This window comes from Lepeophtheirus salmonis, chromosome 3 (assembly GCF_016086655.4).
Source record: "Lepeophtheirus salmonis chromosome 3, UVic_Lsal_1.4, whole genome shotgun sequence".
Taxonomy (NCBI): domain Eukaryota; kingdom Metazoa; phylum Arthropoda; class Copepoda; order Siphonostomatoida; family Caligidae; genus Lepeophtheirus; species Lepeophtheirus salmonis.
In genome coordinates this window covers 41135680-41150565 of record NC_052133.2, presented here as the reverse complement: position 1 = coordinate 41150565, position 14886 = coordinate 41135680, and the positions used below count along the sequence as shown (strand labels likewise).

Sequence of the window (14886 nt, the reverse complement as noted above, 5' to 3'; positions counted from 1 at the left end):
TGAAAAAAACAAGGGTGCAAGAATATTAATATAATGATTTATTTTGTTATCTTTATTCAAGAACTTTCTTTAGATATTTGCACATGGTCGGCTGGAGGTAAACGGTAAAGCCTTTTTTGATAATCGAGATAGTTTTACGCATGCTTCGATACAAGTATGGAGTAATAGAAGGTACTAAAATGCCGGGATTATATTTTAGAATACTTTAGGAATCTATTAACTCCTATTCATTATACAATGACAGAAGGATACAAATTGAGAAAGTCGCTATGGGGGACATGAAAGTATACTATTTGACTGGGGCACATAGAAATTGACGATAATAACTCCTCCAAGAATGCAAAATATGCAATCCAGACTCAATTATGAAAAAAAAAAATCGATTTTAGTTTGTTTTTGTGTTGACGAAACCATATAGATATGTTATATAAATTGAGGGGGGATATGAACATGGAAGACATACATTATATTAGACTTGTCTGTATAGTGTTATACAGTATATAGCCCCAATAGTAATGAATAGAAGATGATTACACAATATATGTATTCTACTCTCTTCATAATAAAAGATGTGATTTGTGCATATTGAACTTTGCCCTCTTTTGAGTCTTCTTCAACCTATTTGATGGTGAAATCGATCCACTAAGTAACACCTACATACTACTAACGAGAATGATTGACGTGTACAATGTATGAGGAAATCCTTATAGTATTAATGATAGTAGTGAGTTATACTTCAAACAATATGAATATATAATATAATGTTTGAGTAGTATTTACAGGGTGCAAGAGCATATTTTTCAAAAATTTAATCATTTTAATATAATGTGCAATTTTGAAATATAAGTACTTTTTATGGAAAAACGCTTTTAAGGTAATGACTCACATGTGACCAACCTTGGAAATGTTCACATTCTCGTCACGAGAACGAAATCTGACGCAGGTCTTCTGCATATATTTTTTGAGCATATGGAGCTCCATGATGTCGGTCTCCAGCTCGTAGATATTGCAGTGATATGTCTTGAAAAGTTTGGCTTGCAAAACGCTCCACACATTGTAGTCTAGAGCAGGCATGGACACCATCCATGTTAAAGAGGGCCAATTTTTTTAGCACTATCATTGGAGAGCCACATGACCATGCACTTCAAATAACTTGATATGACAGATGCTACAAATGATTCTCAATAAGAACACATAGTATATGTATTGATAGTTGTATGTTTATTGCACCAACATACAACTATTTGCTGCATATAAATGCATTTTTACATGTCCTTAATAAGCAAGAAAGACAAAAAAAAACTTTGTTTAAAAAAAGTGCAAAATGGAATTTTAACTCCTTCTATAAAAAAGTTTCTTATAAAAACTTAGTCCAAATAGCTCAGATTCAATAATGGCAACATTAATTAAACCTAATGAAAAACCTGTGGTTTGGTCTGCTGGCTCATAATGGATTCACACGGAGTGAAGTCGAGGGCAGTGTGTGGTCCTGGGGCCGCCAGTTGCCCATCCCTGGTCTAGATGGATTGAGAATTGGTGAGGATGACGAATGAATAACTTGGGCTAGAATGAGGTATAGTTATCCAGGCAAAACCTTTGGGCCATTGGATTTATATGAAATAGAGCCCCATCCCATGTATATGCATAATTTCTCCCAGTATATTTGATTTTCTACCTCAACAAGACTTCCAAGGGGCGTTGATTTCATCATTTAGGGGGACAAAATGGGCTTCAAAAACTTTAATTGAGCAGCAAGATGCTATGATCTGAAGTTCCCCTTAACCTCTTTGAATGATCTTGCAATAAATCTGTAATTTCAGCAGGTTTAGAAACTGTTCCACAGTGAAGATCTGCTTACTCGATAAAATTTCAGCGTTCACAAGATTTAACATCTGTTGCCTGTCTGCTTGCTCTGAACACCTTTTTCGTCTGATTAAAAAAAAAAAAAAAAAAAAAAAATTAGGGATGAAAGAAAGGCTAATTTGTCAACTGATTGTATTTTTCGTTTGTTTCTCCTCTCACATAATGCTAGAATCCGATAGTACTTCTTTTCATTACACACTTCAACGACCAGACAAATGACCTCAGCAGTAGTTTGAAGGTATGCTTAACCTCTTTGAATGGTATTGAAATCAATGTGTCATTTTGACGGTTTAGGACCTGGTCCACGTGAACATTTCAGCGTCCACAAGCTCAGAAATCCCTTGACTTTTTGCTTGCTCTACACTCATTTGTTGTCTGATTTCAAAAAATCAAAAATTTAGTTGTGTAAAAAAAAGCTAAACTGTCTACTAATTACCTCTCTTCAACTTTGTTGTTGGAAGTAATTAGCAAATTATGTTTTTGCCCTGGTTTGTTTGTTAATCGCCAGGATTACGGTAAAATTTACAGATCTATTTTGATCAAACTTGGTACGAAAATTATATATGGTCAGAGTAATTATATTTACATTACATTAAAGAAGGTCGAGGTAGAACAAAACGTAAAAATGCATAATTGACCATAACTTTGGAAACAATTGACATTTCAGGCGAAGGTTTAGCGTTTTACCGAGTCCCCATGCAAGTTTGTTTGTTTGTTAGTTACCAGGATTACGGCAAAAGTTACTGATTGATTTTGATTAAACTTGAATAAAGATTATATATGGTCACATTAAGGGACCATCACATTTTGAGAGGTCAAGATAACACAAAACGTACAAAATACTATAGCATACAAATTAAGAAAAAACTAGAAAAAAAAAAAAATTACTTATGACCGAAATGGAAAAAAAAAAATCATTGATATGCTCCCTTTTTAGTACTCCAATAAGTGTCAAATATAATGTCTCTAGTTAGAATGATCGATTATTAATATAAAAAAAACAAAGAAATAATCCAGTATAATTTTGAAGAAAGATGAGAAAAAGAAAAGAAAGGAAAAGATACTGATTATTTTTCGCTAGATGTCTTTAGTGAGCTTTATCTTACGATTAATACAAGTACGCTTAAAGGTTAAGCATACACTTAAAAAAGTTCATTTACAGATGTGTGTTTGATGAATCCAGTTGTAAGTTACAGCGTTCCAAAATGGAAGTAAAAAAAAGAAAATTCGATAAATTCTTCAGTATCACTACGACCAAGATGAAAAGGCAGAGCAAGGACCCTAAAAAAATTGTGCTGCTTATGGACCCAAGACAGTAACGAATGCAACAGCAAAGCGGTGGTTCCAACAATCCGGTTCTGGTAATATGAACGTCGAAATTGTCGATGAAATAATGGAAATCGTTTAGTTGGACTGACATGTGACCACCGATTTTATTCCCCAGGAACTGAAGATTAACCAGAAAACCGTTTGGAACTATCTACATCGAATAATCCTAACTATCTTAATTTTATTGTCAAAATAAAGCTAAAAAAGGCACATAAGTTTTTACTCCACCCATTACATAGCTCTAGTTGATTTTAGGTGAAGGTTTTGCACTTGGCCGAGTGTTCATTCAGGTTGTATTTTGTTTTTCTTTCACCCCTCAAATAATGCCTGAATCTAAAAAAACTGCAGGACAAATTATTTCCCGCACTCTGTATCTAGTTAGAAAGTTCTGTTAATTACTTTTTAATTTCTTCTCTTCCCGACATACACAAGAAAATACTCCTCATGTCGAAATCCCTTCTCATCATCATCATTAACACCAAGTATAATAAGCAATTTTATTGTAACCCAATCTCATGAATAATATATATATATATGCGATGATTGTTATTCCTGTAACGAGGTTGTATTTATAATGTTTTCGGAATAAAGATGTTTCTCAAGGTTCCTTCCATTGTGCTTAGGATTTACGTATGAAAGACGGAATAGAAAGAAGAAGGAGAACAAGGTGTACATAGAGATAATTCCTACGCATTTGCGTAAGAAAAAAATACACATACGAGTACAAAACATGATCTTGTACAATAGACGCTAGTTATTATTATTTATTATGAGGAGTAAATAAATAGTTCGTTCGTCAAAATGAAAAGCAAAAAGTTAATTTTGAATATTATGTACAAAATTATGTAATACATAGGTAGATATATAGTTTTAAGGCTTCTAGGACACCTATACAATGGATGACTATCCCCCGTCCTTTTAGACCCTAAAATTTCTCTCCCTGAGCCATTTACCCCTTGGACCATCTACCCCATAGCATTTTACCTCCTATTACAATTAATAGCAACCCTACGACCAAACATTCAATCTTCTAACAAACATAATTATTAATTTAACTTCATGACTTAAGTATTAGTGATGTATTGGACTTTTCTTCTCCGTATTTAAGGACTTATCCAAAAATCTCTTCTCAAACCTTTATTATGACATCCTGTAAATACTCCTTCAAATATAAATCGCTAAATTCATTGTATAATTGAATTGCACCTACTAAAACTCAATGTTTTGCCAATTTTTTGTCATGAGATTAAGTGGATATATTATCTATTGAAGCTTATATGTCATAATCATAGACAATCAGGCTAAGTATCTATTTTAATTGAAAAATGTTCTTAGTTTATTATTAAAATTTTGATGATTTATCGAACACATTATTTTCTTTCCAATTCGAACTTGAAAGTTGCATTTCCCAACAACGCTTCAAACAACCATAACATTCATTTATGACTGTGGCCCTCTATTATTATCTAACTGAACTTCTCAATATTTATAATGAAAAAAGATGGGGGAGGGAGGGGTTGACGGCTGGGTAGTTAAATTACTAGGGGGGTAAAAAGACGGGTGTTACTTGAATGGGGTTGGTTCTCCAGGGGTGGATGTCCTGTTCCCAGTTTTAATACACGATACGTGATTGAATTATTGTTCGGTTCGGTTTTAAGATTCCTATCATATCAAGTTTTTTACTCATAATAATAGTAAAAAAAAAAAGTGACGTGGGATCGGATCAAGAACAATTTATTGTTTTTGGTAATCGGAATTTAACTACAGGACCGGTCCAGATCGAAGTTGGACCAAATTAGTTAAAAATTATAACTGTCTCAGACTAGTATATGATTTTCAGACCAAACCTTAACGCTAATAGATAACTACTATTTGGGATGTATCAAACATAAAATGTGGACGCTCTGCATAGCGTTACCTCGCTAGCACAAAAATGGACACTTTGCTGTCAGCTATTGTGTTTTCTGCTTCTTTTCTCTTTATCAGCGTTCTGAACGTTGATTGGTTAAATTCGAATTAACTCTTCTTAAGCTGTCTAGAATTCCGATCAATTATCAAATAATAATTGGCTTACTAAAGACGGCATTACTCAATCAGCTGATGTCTGATCCGTCTGTTTTTGGTGTTAAAATTTTTCCCGGATCATAGGCTTCAGTTATTGGTTACCACTTGTAGTGATAGCATCATTTTAAGTGCCCAAGAAAAGTCATTATGTTCAATGAGAGAGATCGTAGGTGCACTGCTATTCAGATTATACTTAGTGATCACATGAAATTAAGCAATGCTGACATCTCTGGCCTTCTGTCAAAGCCAGTTAGAACGGTCAGAAGTCTCAGGAAGCAGCTGGAGGAGTCGTCGGACCCGATGGTCGTTGTTAACACCAGGAACGTCACCTTCATCAACAAGGTCATCGTCGACGAGGACCCCCAGCGTTCAAAACAGACCGTGGATGTGGTAGCAGGACTCGGCTCCGGTCCACAAAGGACACAAGAATAAAAGCAATGCTTTTGCCTTCTCCTCTTGGCCTTCCTCATCACCGGATTTGAACCCGTTGGACTACTTTGGGTCCTATAATGACCAACCGCTCCTCCCATAACACCAAGCAGTCTCTCATCACCTGCATGGGAGAAATTCAGTGAGATAGAAGCAGTGCAGGTCCAAAATGTCTGTTCTCAGTTTCGTAGGGTTCATATGGACGCCGACCAACCGCTCCTCCCATAACACCAAGTTGCATGAAGGAGAAATCAGTGAGATAGAAGCGGCAGGTTTCTGTTCTCAGCTGACGGCAGCTAGCTTTATATCCTACTAAAGATATTCGTTTTTATTTGATCAATAAATATTATAAAATAAAGACCGTTGTTGCCAGATTTTGTCCACGACAAAAACCTACACTTTAATATTTTTGTTTAGAGATAATTGTTCTATCAAATGAACTTTAACCAATCTTTTCAAAACACGGATCCTAAAAGAAGGAGAACATTCCAACTGACAGCAAACCAAATTATATTTTGTTTTACTCTTTTTTCTTTCTTAAAAACGGTTGTACGATATAATAAAAATAAGGATGTGTCTGTTTGATACTAAATATTAAGAATGCCCCCATTGAAATGGACTTTGCTAAATGGTAATCAATCTTCACTTACTTTTCTAAAAATAATAAATACTTCGATTAGCGCTAAATTAAAAATAAGGGCCAATTTTACTCAAATTGTTTAATCGATAAACTGGGATATTTTACTATATGTTTAGTAAAATGATGCTTCGTAGATAGAGTACTACTACAATTTTGGATGTTTTTAAAGAATTGGTAACAGGAGTAGGACAGAATAGGATCAATTTTAGGGGTCATATTAAGGACCGGTACAACCCTACACAATAGTGTTGGCGTTTGGTCTGTAAACCCTAGACTGGCCTGAGACATTTATTGTTTTTGTTGGACTATAATATGTAAGTTTGGTCTGGATGGCTCACATAGAAAAATATGTTTTTATCAGTCATTTTAAAATTTGGTATTTTATAGATACATTTTAGATGATGTCATGTGTGTAGGACTCGTATATCTGTGTAGAGGAGAAAATCGGTATATAGAGTGAAATCGGAAAAACTCGGTCCAAAGAGTGAGATCAAAAAATCACCTAAGATCGTTAATATTTTAGAATGTTCTTAATTAATTTTATTTCACATGATATATTGTTTGTTTTTTTATCTAAAAAAATTGAAAAATATTGCACATAATAAATTTAATTTGTTGCACACACGGATACTTTGGCGCTGGAACCATAGGGGTCCAAAGACTATTACCTCCCCATTTTTAATAAATTCTTATAGTTACAGAAAAAAAATCCCTATTACCCAAAAAAATTTAAATGTCAAATTTTTGGGATTTTTTTTTTGACATAAATTTGTATGCTATAAAAATAAGTGTACTCTTTCAAATTTTATACCTTCCAAGGGTAAAAAGTTTCTATAAAAAAAGTTTATAGTTTAACTATAATAGTTTCAGAAAAATATTTATCTAATTTTTGTTTTCTGTCAAATTTGGCATTTATAAAAAAAACATCTTGTCATTCTAAAAATAACCCCTTTCCCTTAAGAAAAATCTTAGTGACGGCCTTTTTCCCCCCTCACCCTATCCCTACTTGCAAATACATTCCGGAGGTGCCTTTGATTTGACGTTGATTTCTTCTGAGTAATCAATAGTCTCTTGTGTAGTGAGTATAATTAACAATCAACTTTCAAAAAAGAAACCGGAAGACTATTAAAAAAATTATCTTTTAAAAATCAACAATATATTTTATATCACGGCTGTACATCGCTAACACAAAAATACCCTTTGTATTTTGTTGTCAGCTATTGATTATCTCATCACACTGGATACGTAATGTCTACTTCATATTTTATTCTTTTTGATAGTTTTACGAAGTAATAAGTTATTCTCTATTTATGCTTCGTTATAAATATTTATGTACATCACGGCGTTACCTCGTCAACACAAACAAAAAGAAAAAAATCAATTTTATTGTCAGCTGTCGATTTTTCTGCTTCTTTCCTCCTAATTAGTGTTTTGAACATTAATAGGTTGAATTAGAATTCGTACTTGTTAATCTGTGAACAATCCTCAACAATTATTGAATAATAATTCCATGATTGGGAAGAATTGGCTAATGTTACCAACTGATTTTGGGCCTTTTCCCCTTATTTTTTTCTGGGGGAAGGTTCCGTGATATAATAAAAGTAACGAAGTGACATACATGTACAATGTAGATCACATAAACAGTACAACTTTGTCAATAAAAGCTACCGTCTATTAATATGCACACATAAGAAATATCCTGAATGGGTAACGATCTCTAAGTCCTTTTCTTCCAACTCTGATACAACAGCAACTAAATAGGCTCCTAGATAACTCATGATGATGATTATAAATGCAAATTGTGTATCCAGCTTCTCTTCATTCTTCTTTGGATCCGTATCTATTCATCATAAATATATAACTTCTTTGTCTCTCTCTCTCTACGTACGTTCCCCCTCCTCCCCGTTGATTTATCTTCTTACAGATCGTGTTGGCTTAGAGACCTCGTGGTTATTAATTTATTTACTAAGGGAGTTCACTCTTATATATTATTATAATTATTATGAAGTAAGATAAATTTAGACATGTATGTACACAAAATATTTTGTCGTTTATTTTATTTAAAAAAAAACAACGTTAGTTGGTGGTTTACATTTTGCATTGTTTGCAAAAATAACGAGAGTTATATTTGTTATTAATAAGCATTAAATCATTTTTATAGATTCAAATAAGAAAAACCGCAAATTAAATTAATAATTAGAGTTGAAGAAAATATATCTTAAAACACGTGTGATATTTTTTTTGAAGTTGTCAATTTGAAGCTGATATCTTTTTTCTTGAAGAGATTATAAAGTGTGAGCTTGCTTATGAATGACGGAGAATACACGGAGGATTTGTTGGACAGTTATAGGTGTAAGTTTTTGTTAAACTCAGAGTAGGTTTAAGGGTTGACATCTGAGTAATTCCAGCGTATATCTTTGCTAGATACGGGCTGGGATGTCCACTGTTCATTTCTTTCTTTCCTCTCATAATTGCTCGTGGCTAATCTAATAAAACGTCATGTTAGCTGAGCTTCTCTCCTTCAAAACATCCTTACAAATTGTCAGTTTTCTTTTTTATATAACGTAGCTCATATTTTTTACAACTCTATTAAATACATCTTTGCTTCTCAAAGATACCTTAGGCTGCCAAGACTTCAAATAGCAACCCATCATAAGATTTTGTCACGTTTTTTACTTTTCTTTATGAAATTTGAGGTCTTGAGTGGACAAAAAATAAAAACTTTTTCATGATTGAGTATTTATCCCTTAAAAATCCTCCTACCTAGAGTTGTAAATTGTAAGCATACTCGCTATGTAAAAAAAATAAACCGAAAATAACATGTTAATCCTGACAAATTTACAAATATTTTGAATGAGAACAGCTTTGCTGTCATGACGTCAACTCAAATCCACTCTGTATCGAATAAGGAAAATAATTATTACTCCGATTTCGATCCTTAATTATATTCTGAGTCCAACAGGGACTCATAACTCCCACCCAATCCTCAGTTTTACTCTCTGTCATTCATGACTACCCTTTCTTTATACTTAGATTTTCGTTCAGTCCTCATCAATAATTAAAAGAGTTGTAGAAAATATGACCTGTTTCTATGGTAAAATAAGAAACCTAAAATAAAATAGTTTCTTCACAATTTGAAGAATGTTTTGGATGAGTGCAGTTTAGCCTGTCTAACTTCATCTTCTAGCTGCAAACAGCTAGGAGATGAATCGAATACATACAAATCTAACTCCGTATCTTGCAAGGACAAGGGAAGGAATTACTCTAAAGTAGATCCTCAACTTTATTCTGAGCTTATAATTATAACTCCCTAACAAATCCAGACAGTTACACTCCATCATTTATGAGCAAACACACTCGTGGTTATACTTTATACTCTACAAACATTAACGATTAATGATAGCAGCTAGTGATGTATCATCGGTCCTAGGACTGATTGTTTACACAGTCTCCCCCCCCCCCATTTCAGTCTTTTTTCTTATCGGTGCCATCTTTTTTACCACTCAACAGTTCTACAGTTCTGGCTATCTTTATAGCTATTCTTCATCCAAAGAATGATAGCTTGAACGTATAACACTAAGTTCTAGCAACACATCTCCTACTTAAAACTACAGAACTATCTTTTCTTTTAAAAAAGTTGAATAACTGAAAGGACATAGTTAGTAACAACGTCTTTTCAGCTGTTTTAATTACTACAAAAGACTGTTAAGGATTTGTCCTAGGATTGAAACATTTGATTAGGACTGCAGTCTAATTAGTTTTGTATTTTTACCGATACAACATTAATAACAGCTTTGGAAAATATAAAACCACTGTTCAGCTTGCCAACTCCAAGAACAACTTAACTTGTACAATAAACAGGGGCATCTGCAGGATTATACTGGGGGAGGGGAATTTTTCGAAAAAAAATTGAAAAATAAATTTCAAATCTTCAATTTTTTGAAAAAAAATTGAAAAATCTACAACTATTCACATAAAATAAAAAAAATTGCAAAATTTTATTTTAAAAATCCACAGCTGTTCACAAAAAATTACAAAAATCCACAGCTGTTCACGAAAAGTTAAATTTGTAGAAAATATTACAAAAATCCACAGCTGTTCACGAAAAGTTAAATTTGTGGAAAATATTAAAAAAATCCACAGCTGTTCTCAAAAAATTTAATTTTTTGGAACAAAATTTAAAAAATTATATTTTTAATATAACATTCTTTTTAAAAAAAAAAAAAATATTCAAATATTAAATTTTTCGGAGAGAAATTTCTAAAATCCATAATAGCTATTGAGAGAAAGTTAAATTTTATGGAAAATAAATTCGAAAAATTAATTAAATTTCAAATATTAAATTTTGTAGTACAAAACAAAAACTTATGTAATTGGTTTGGGGGCTACAGCCCCTCCATCCTACCACCTGCATATGCCCCTTCTAAAAAATGCTAAAGATTTACAGCACTAATCATACCCCTTTCATCAGGTGAAATGAGTCTTGCATATTCTTTTTATTCTATGATCTCTCTATTGAAAAAAAAAAAAAATCATTGTAATGGGGATTGATGATCTAATTTTAATCAATATTCTTGGAGTGATCTATGGAAAGTTTTTTGGTTTTTCTCTCTCTCCATGGGAATGCAAATGGAAAATAGACGTGAATCGATATACAAGTAACTTTATACCTATATAATAAAATCGTAATGACAATAAGAATAATAAAATTTAACCTTAAATCGATAAATTATATACATAGATAGGAGTACATAATCGTTGAATGACATCAGGGGTCGAGGCTAATATATGTACCTAGACAATCTCTCTCTCTCTCACACAGAACACACATAGGGAAATACTCATTTGGAGTATATTACTATTATTATTAAATCAGTTGTTTGTCTTTGATTTCAGTGTGGGATAAATTGTATCCAACGTCGTCTTCGTTTTGTTATTATTATTAAAATTTAATTAGAAATATGACGATGATCTAAGGTTATGAAGCTATACCATGTATGTTCTACTTATTGGGTGACCTTGAGGGCCTTCTGTCTTAATTATGGCATGATATATGAGTTATCTATCTCCTATATATATAGACATGTGTATGTACATACGAATATGAATATGATACAGAGTCAAATCATGGTTGTTGGTAGGATTTTTCTTTGAAAGTGTCGAGTGTTGGACTTTTTGACAACAATAAATAGTTTTAATTTCAATTTGTGACAAAAAAAGAAGAACATACATAAATTTAATCATTTTTTTGACAAAAAAAAGTTTTTGCCTTTTCAAGCTGCTTTTAAGTTAACTTTTTATCCGAATTGAAATGTATTACATCAGAGCATGGAATTTTAGAGATCTAAATTCATCATGCAGAGTTTTTATTCACACATGAGGGAAGTATAAAAATCATTTTTTACTCCCTTTCTTCAAGAGGAGAAATTGAGACCAAAAATATCAGAATTTTCGACAATATAAATAAATTTATTAATTTTTTTGACAAAAAAAAAAACTAAACATTGTCTTTTCCAATTGCAAAAAGCAAACTTTTTTAAACTGAATTTGACTGTATTATAGGGTGTTAAGGTCAAATCGGGGCTTACGTGGTCTAGCAATTTTGTTATGACTTTTTTTATTTCTTTTTTGCCAGCAAAAACATTGTTGTATCAATAAACTTTAGGCAAGTTTTTAGCATCATGAGGACAGTTGCTCCAGATATAAAGAAGATTGAATTTACAGAGAAGGAACGGCGTTGTCCGTGATGATAATTTTTGTACACTACAACATGGAAATTTAAAATCTGGAGGTCTCAAATATCTCAAAAAGTCGACGTTGGGTCTGGCAACAAAACTCTGTACTTAGAAAGGTCGCTGAAGTGGATGAGTGATCACTTATACGACTTCATTGGGAAGGGAATATGAACCCCTAGCAGTCCAGATCTTAATCTGATGAACTATTTTTTCTGTGGTTGAGTTGAATCTAAAACAATTCTAACTTCTCATGACATCAAGGATTCTTTCATTGTCTACATTATAGGAAAATGACCAATGTGACAAAGAAATATTTCGTTAATGACTGCTCCTCCTTCCGGAACCGGATCCAAGTTGTAATTGATGCTGAAGAAAGATACATAAAATAAACTGGTTTTTTAACATTAATATGTACAACTGAAGACCATTTTCAAGTACATTTGCTGAAAAAGGTGGCCTCAGTCACAATTTAAAGTTTTTGAAAAATGCGCCGACTTGATCTTAACACTCTGTACATCAGAGTTATCCTTAAATGGTATATTTTTAATATGGGGGGACGGGAACGTGAAGGGGCTGCTTTATTGACGACAATTAATATTTTTCATTTCAAATTCTTACAAAAAAAAAAAATTGACAATATAAATTTATATATTTTTTGAGAAAAAAAAACCTTACCTTTTTGAACTGTTTTTAAGAGAATTTTTTCTTATCCGGATTTAACCGTAGTTCATCAAAGTGATCCTTAAATTGAATTGTTTTTTTTTAACACATGGAAGAAGGAGGGGGTATCTAAAAATGTTATTTCTATTAAAAAATTGAAGAAACATAAAGTTTGAGGTATATAGATCAATATTTAGAACTTGCACGCATCACCCTTGAAGTTTCTAAATTTTACGTTTTCTTTTTTTTATTAAGCCTTAAAAATAGCCATTATAAGTCACAATAAACCAATTTACAAGGAATAACAATGTTAGATGAATAAAGAATCTTGAAATAGTTTTAATATACTTTTTTCCTTAAAGGATTATTTTGTATAAAATAGGATAAATAAAGTATTGTTGTACTGTGTCATACGGCGTACTTTTTTTGTCCTTACATAAGCTCTTCACTTTTTTTAAGCGTTTTTGAAATTGGCATTGTAATTGTATATTACTATTAAATTATATATACTTTTATTTGGAGTCGTTTGTATATCAATTCCATTTTCAATATATATGAATATTAGATATCGATATCAGAATAATATGATCATTATTGATATCCCAGAATAAATATAAATATTTAGAATGAAGCAATAGGCTTCAGATATATAGTTCATAAATGCCTTTTGAAGTAATTTGCTAAATACATACACTACTACAGGAAGTCGAGTGATTACAGACTTAACCATTAAAGTAACATTTAAAACAGTAGAAAACCTTGAGAAGCTCTGGAGTTTGTAGATACAATAAAGACCAGAAGTGTTGAATCGCAAAAAGGGTTTTCTCCAAAATGGGCTTTGTACCTCACAAAACTAACCCTCTAAATTTATTTTTTTGCATTACGGGAGAAAGTCCACTTTTTGTATATGTTTTAATACAAATGACATCAGTAGTGAATAAAAAATACTATGCAGTCAATTTTTAGTTCGAAGAATGATTTAATTGAAAGTCCTTGAAAAAAGATGATATCCTACTTTTTAAATGTTCATTCGACAATTGATTTTTTCCCAACTTTTTTAGTTTATTATAAATTTGCTTAACCTACTTAATTTAAAAAATTATGGATATATATATTAAGGTTTTGGATCAATAACGGTCTCCGTCACAGAAATAACCAACCCATCAAAGAAAACACACCAAAAAATGGGGGTGAAAAAGATTTGTTTTTGAAAATAATCTCCTTTCAGCTCCATACACTTTAAAAATTCTGATTTGTTTCTGTGTAACTTTGATAGATACTCAATTGTAACTTCTTCAAAACATTGTGGTTTGCTCGAGGATGACTCAATATGGCAGTCATCTTGCACATAGCCTTTTCAAATAATATGCAATGTACCGAACTTTTTGAACTGCGTATAATGTTTACTAGCTTCCATACGACAGTCGTACACTACTTTTCTTAATATGAATGAAAAAAAGGTGTTTATTCCTATAAAACGTTATTGTTTAGTAGACATTAACAATGCTGACGTCACATAAAACCCTTTGCAATGTTTTTTGTCGTTTTGTCTTATTCTCCCTCTAAAAATATCCGTTTATGACAGATTCATAAAATGTTAAAACATAAAAATGTTATTTTCTTATTTTGTGTCAAAAAAGTACAAAAAAATCAAGTCTAAATTCCGTCTCAGAATTTTGAATCGGACAAACCATAAGTATAGTGTGCTTCATTAATATATAAATAATTTTTGAACTCTTCCGCTTCATATAAAACAAAAGATAAAGACTGTAAATTTCTAATAAATATTCTCGCTGAAATTTATGCTCTTTATTTTTTGCTATATATCAAGTAATCATTTGTTGGTAAAAAACAAGTTTTTAAGGCCGCCATGGCCTTGAAGGTAAAACAAATTTGTTACCAGAACCATCTCTTCTTTATCTTTTAGAACCTACATTAAAAAAAATCAGGAAAATCCATGCAATATTTAGGTAAATAATAGTTGATAAATTTCAATTGAATTGCTTATTAGGACTCACGTATTGTTTTGGTCACTCCACCTATGTAGACATTTATATGTGCATTAGATGAATGCTAATTCTTTTAGATATTGATATTAAGAAAATAGTCATAACTAAAACTCTCCATTTTTTAACATTCCTAATATATATCATATTGCATTAATTT

General features: G+C 32.0%; 1 protein-coding gene across 1 annotated transcript in view; it reads left to right on the top strand.

Moving 5' to 3' along the window:
- LOC121115367 (uncharacterized) overlaps positions 1–14886 on the top strand; it is a 97697-nt gene that overhangs the window by 27104 nt on the left and 55707 nt on the right. The window lies entirely within an intron of this gene.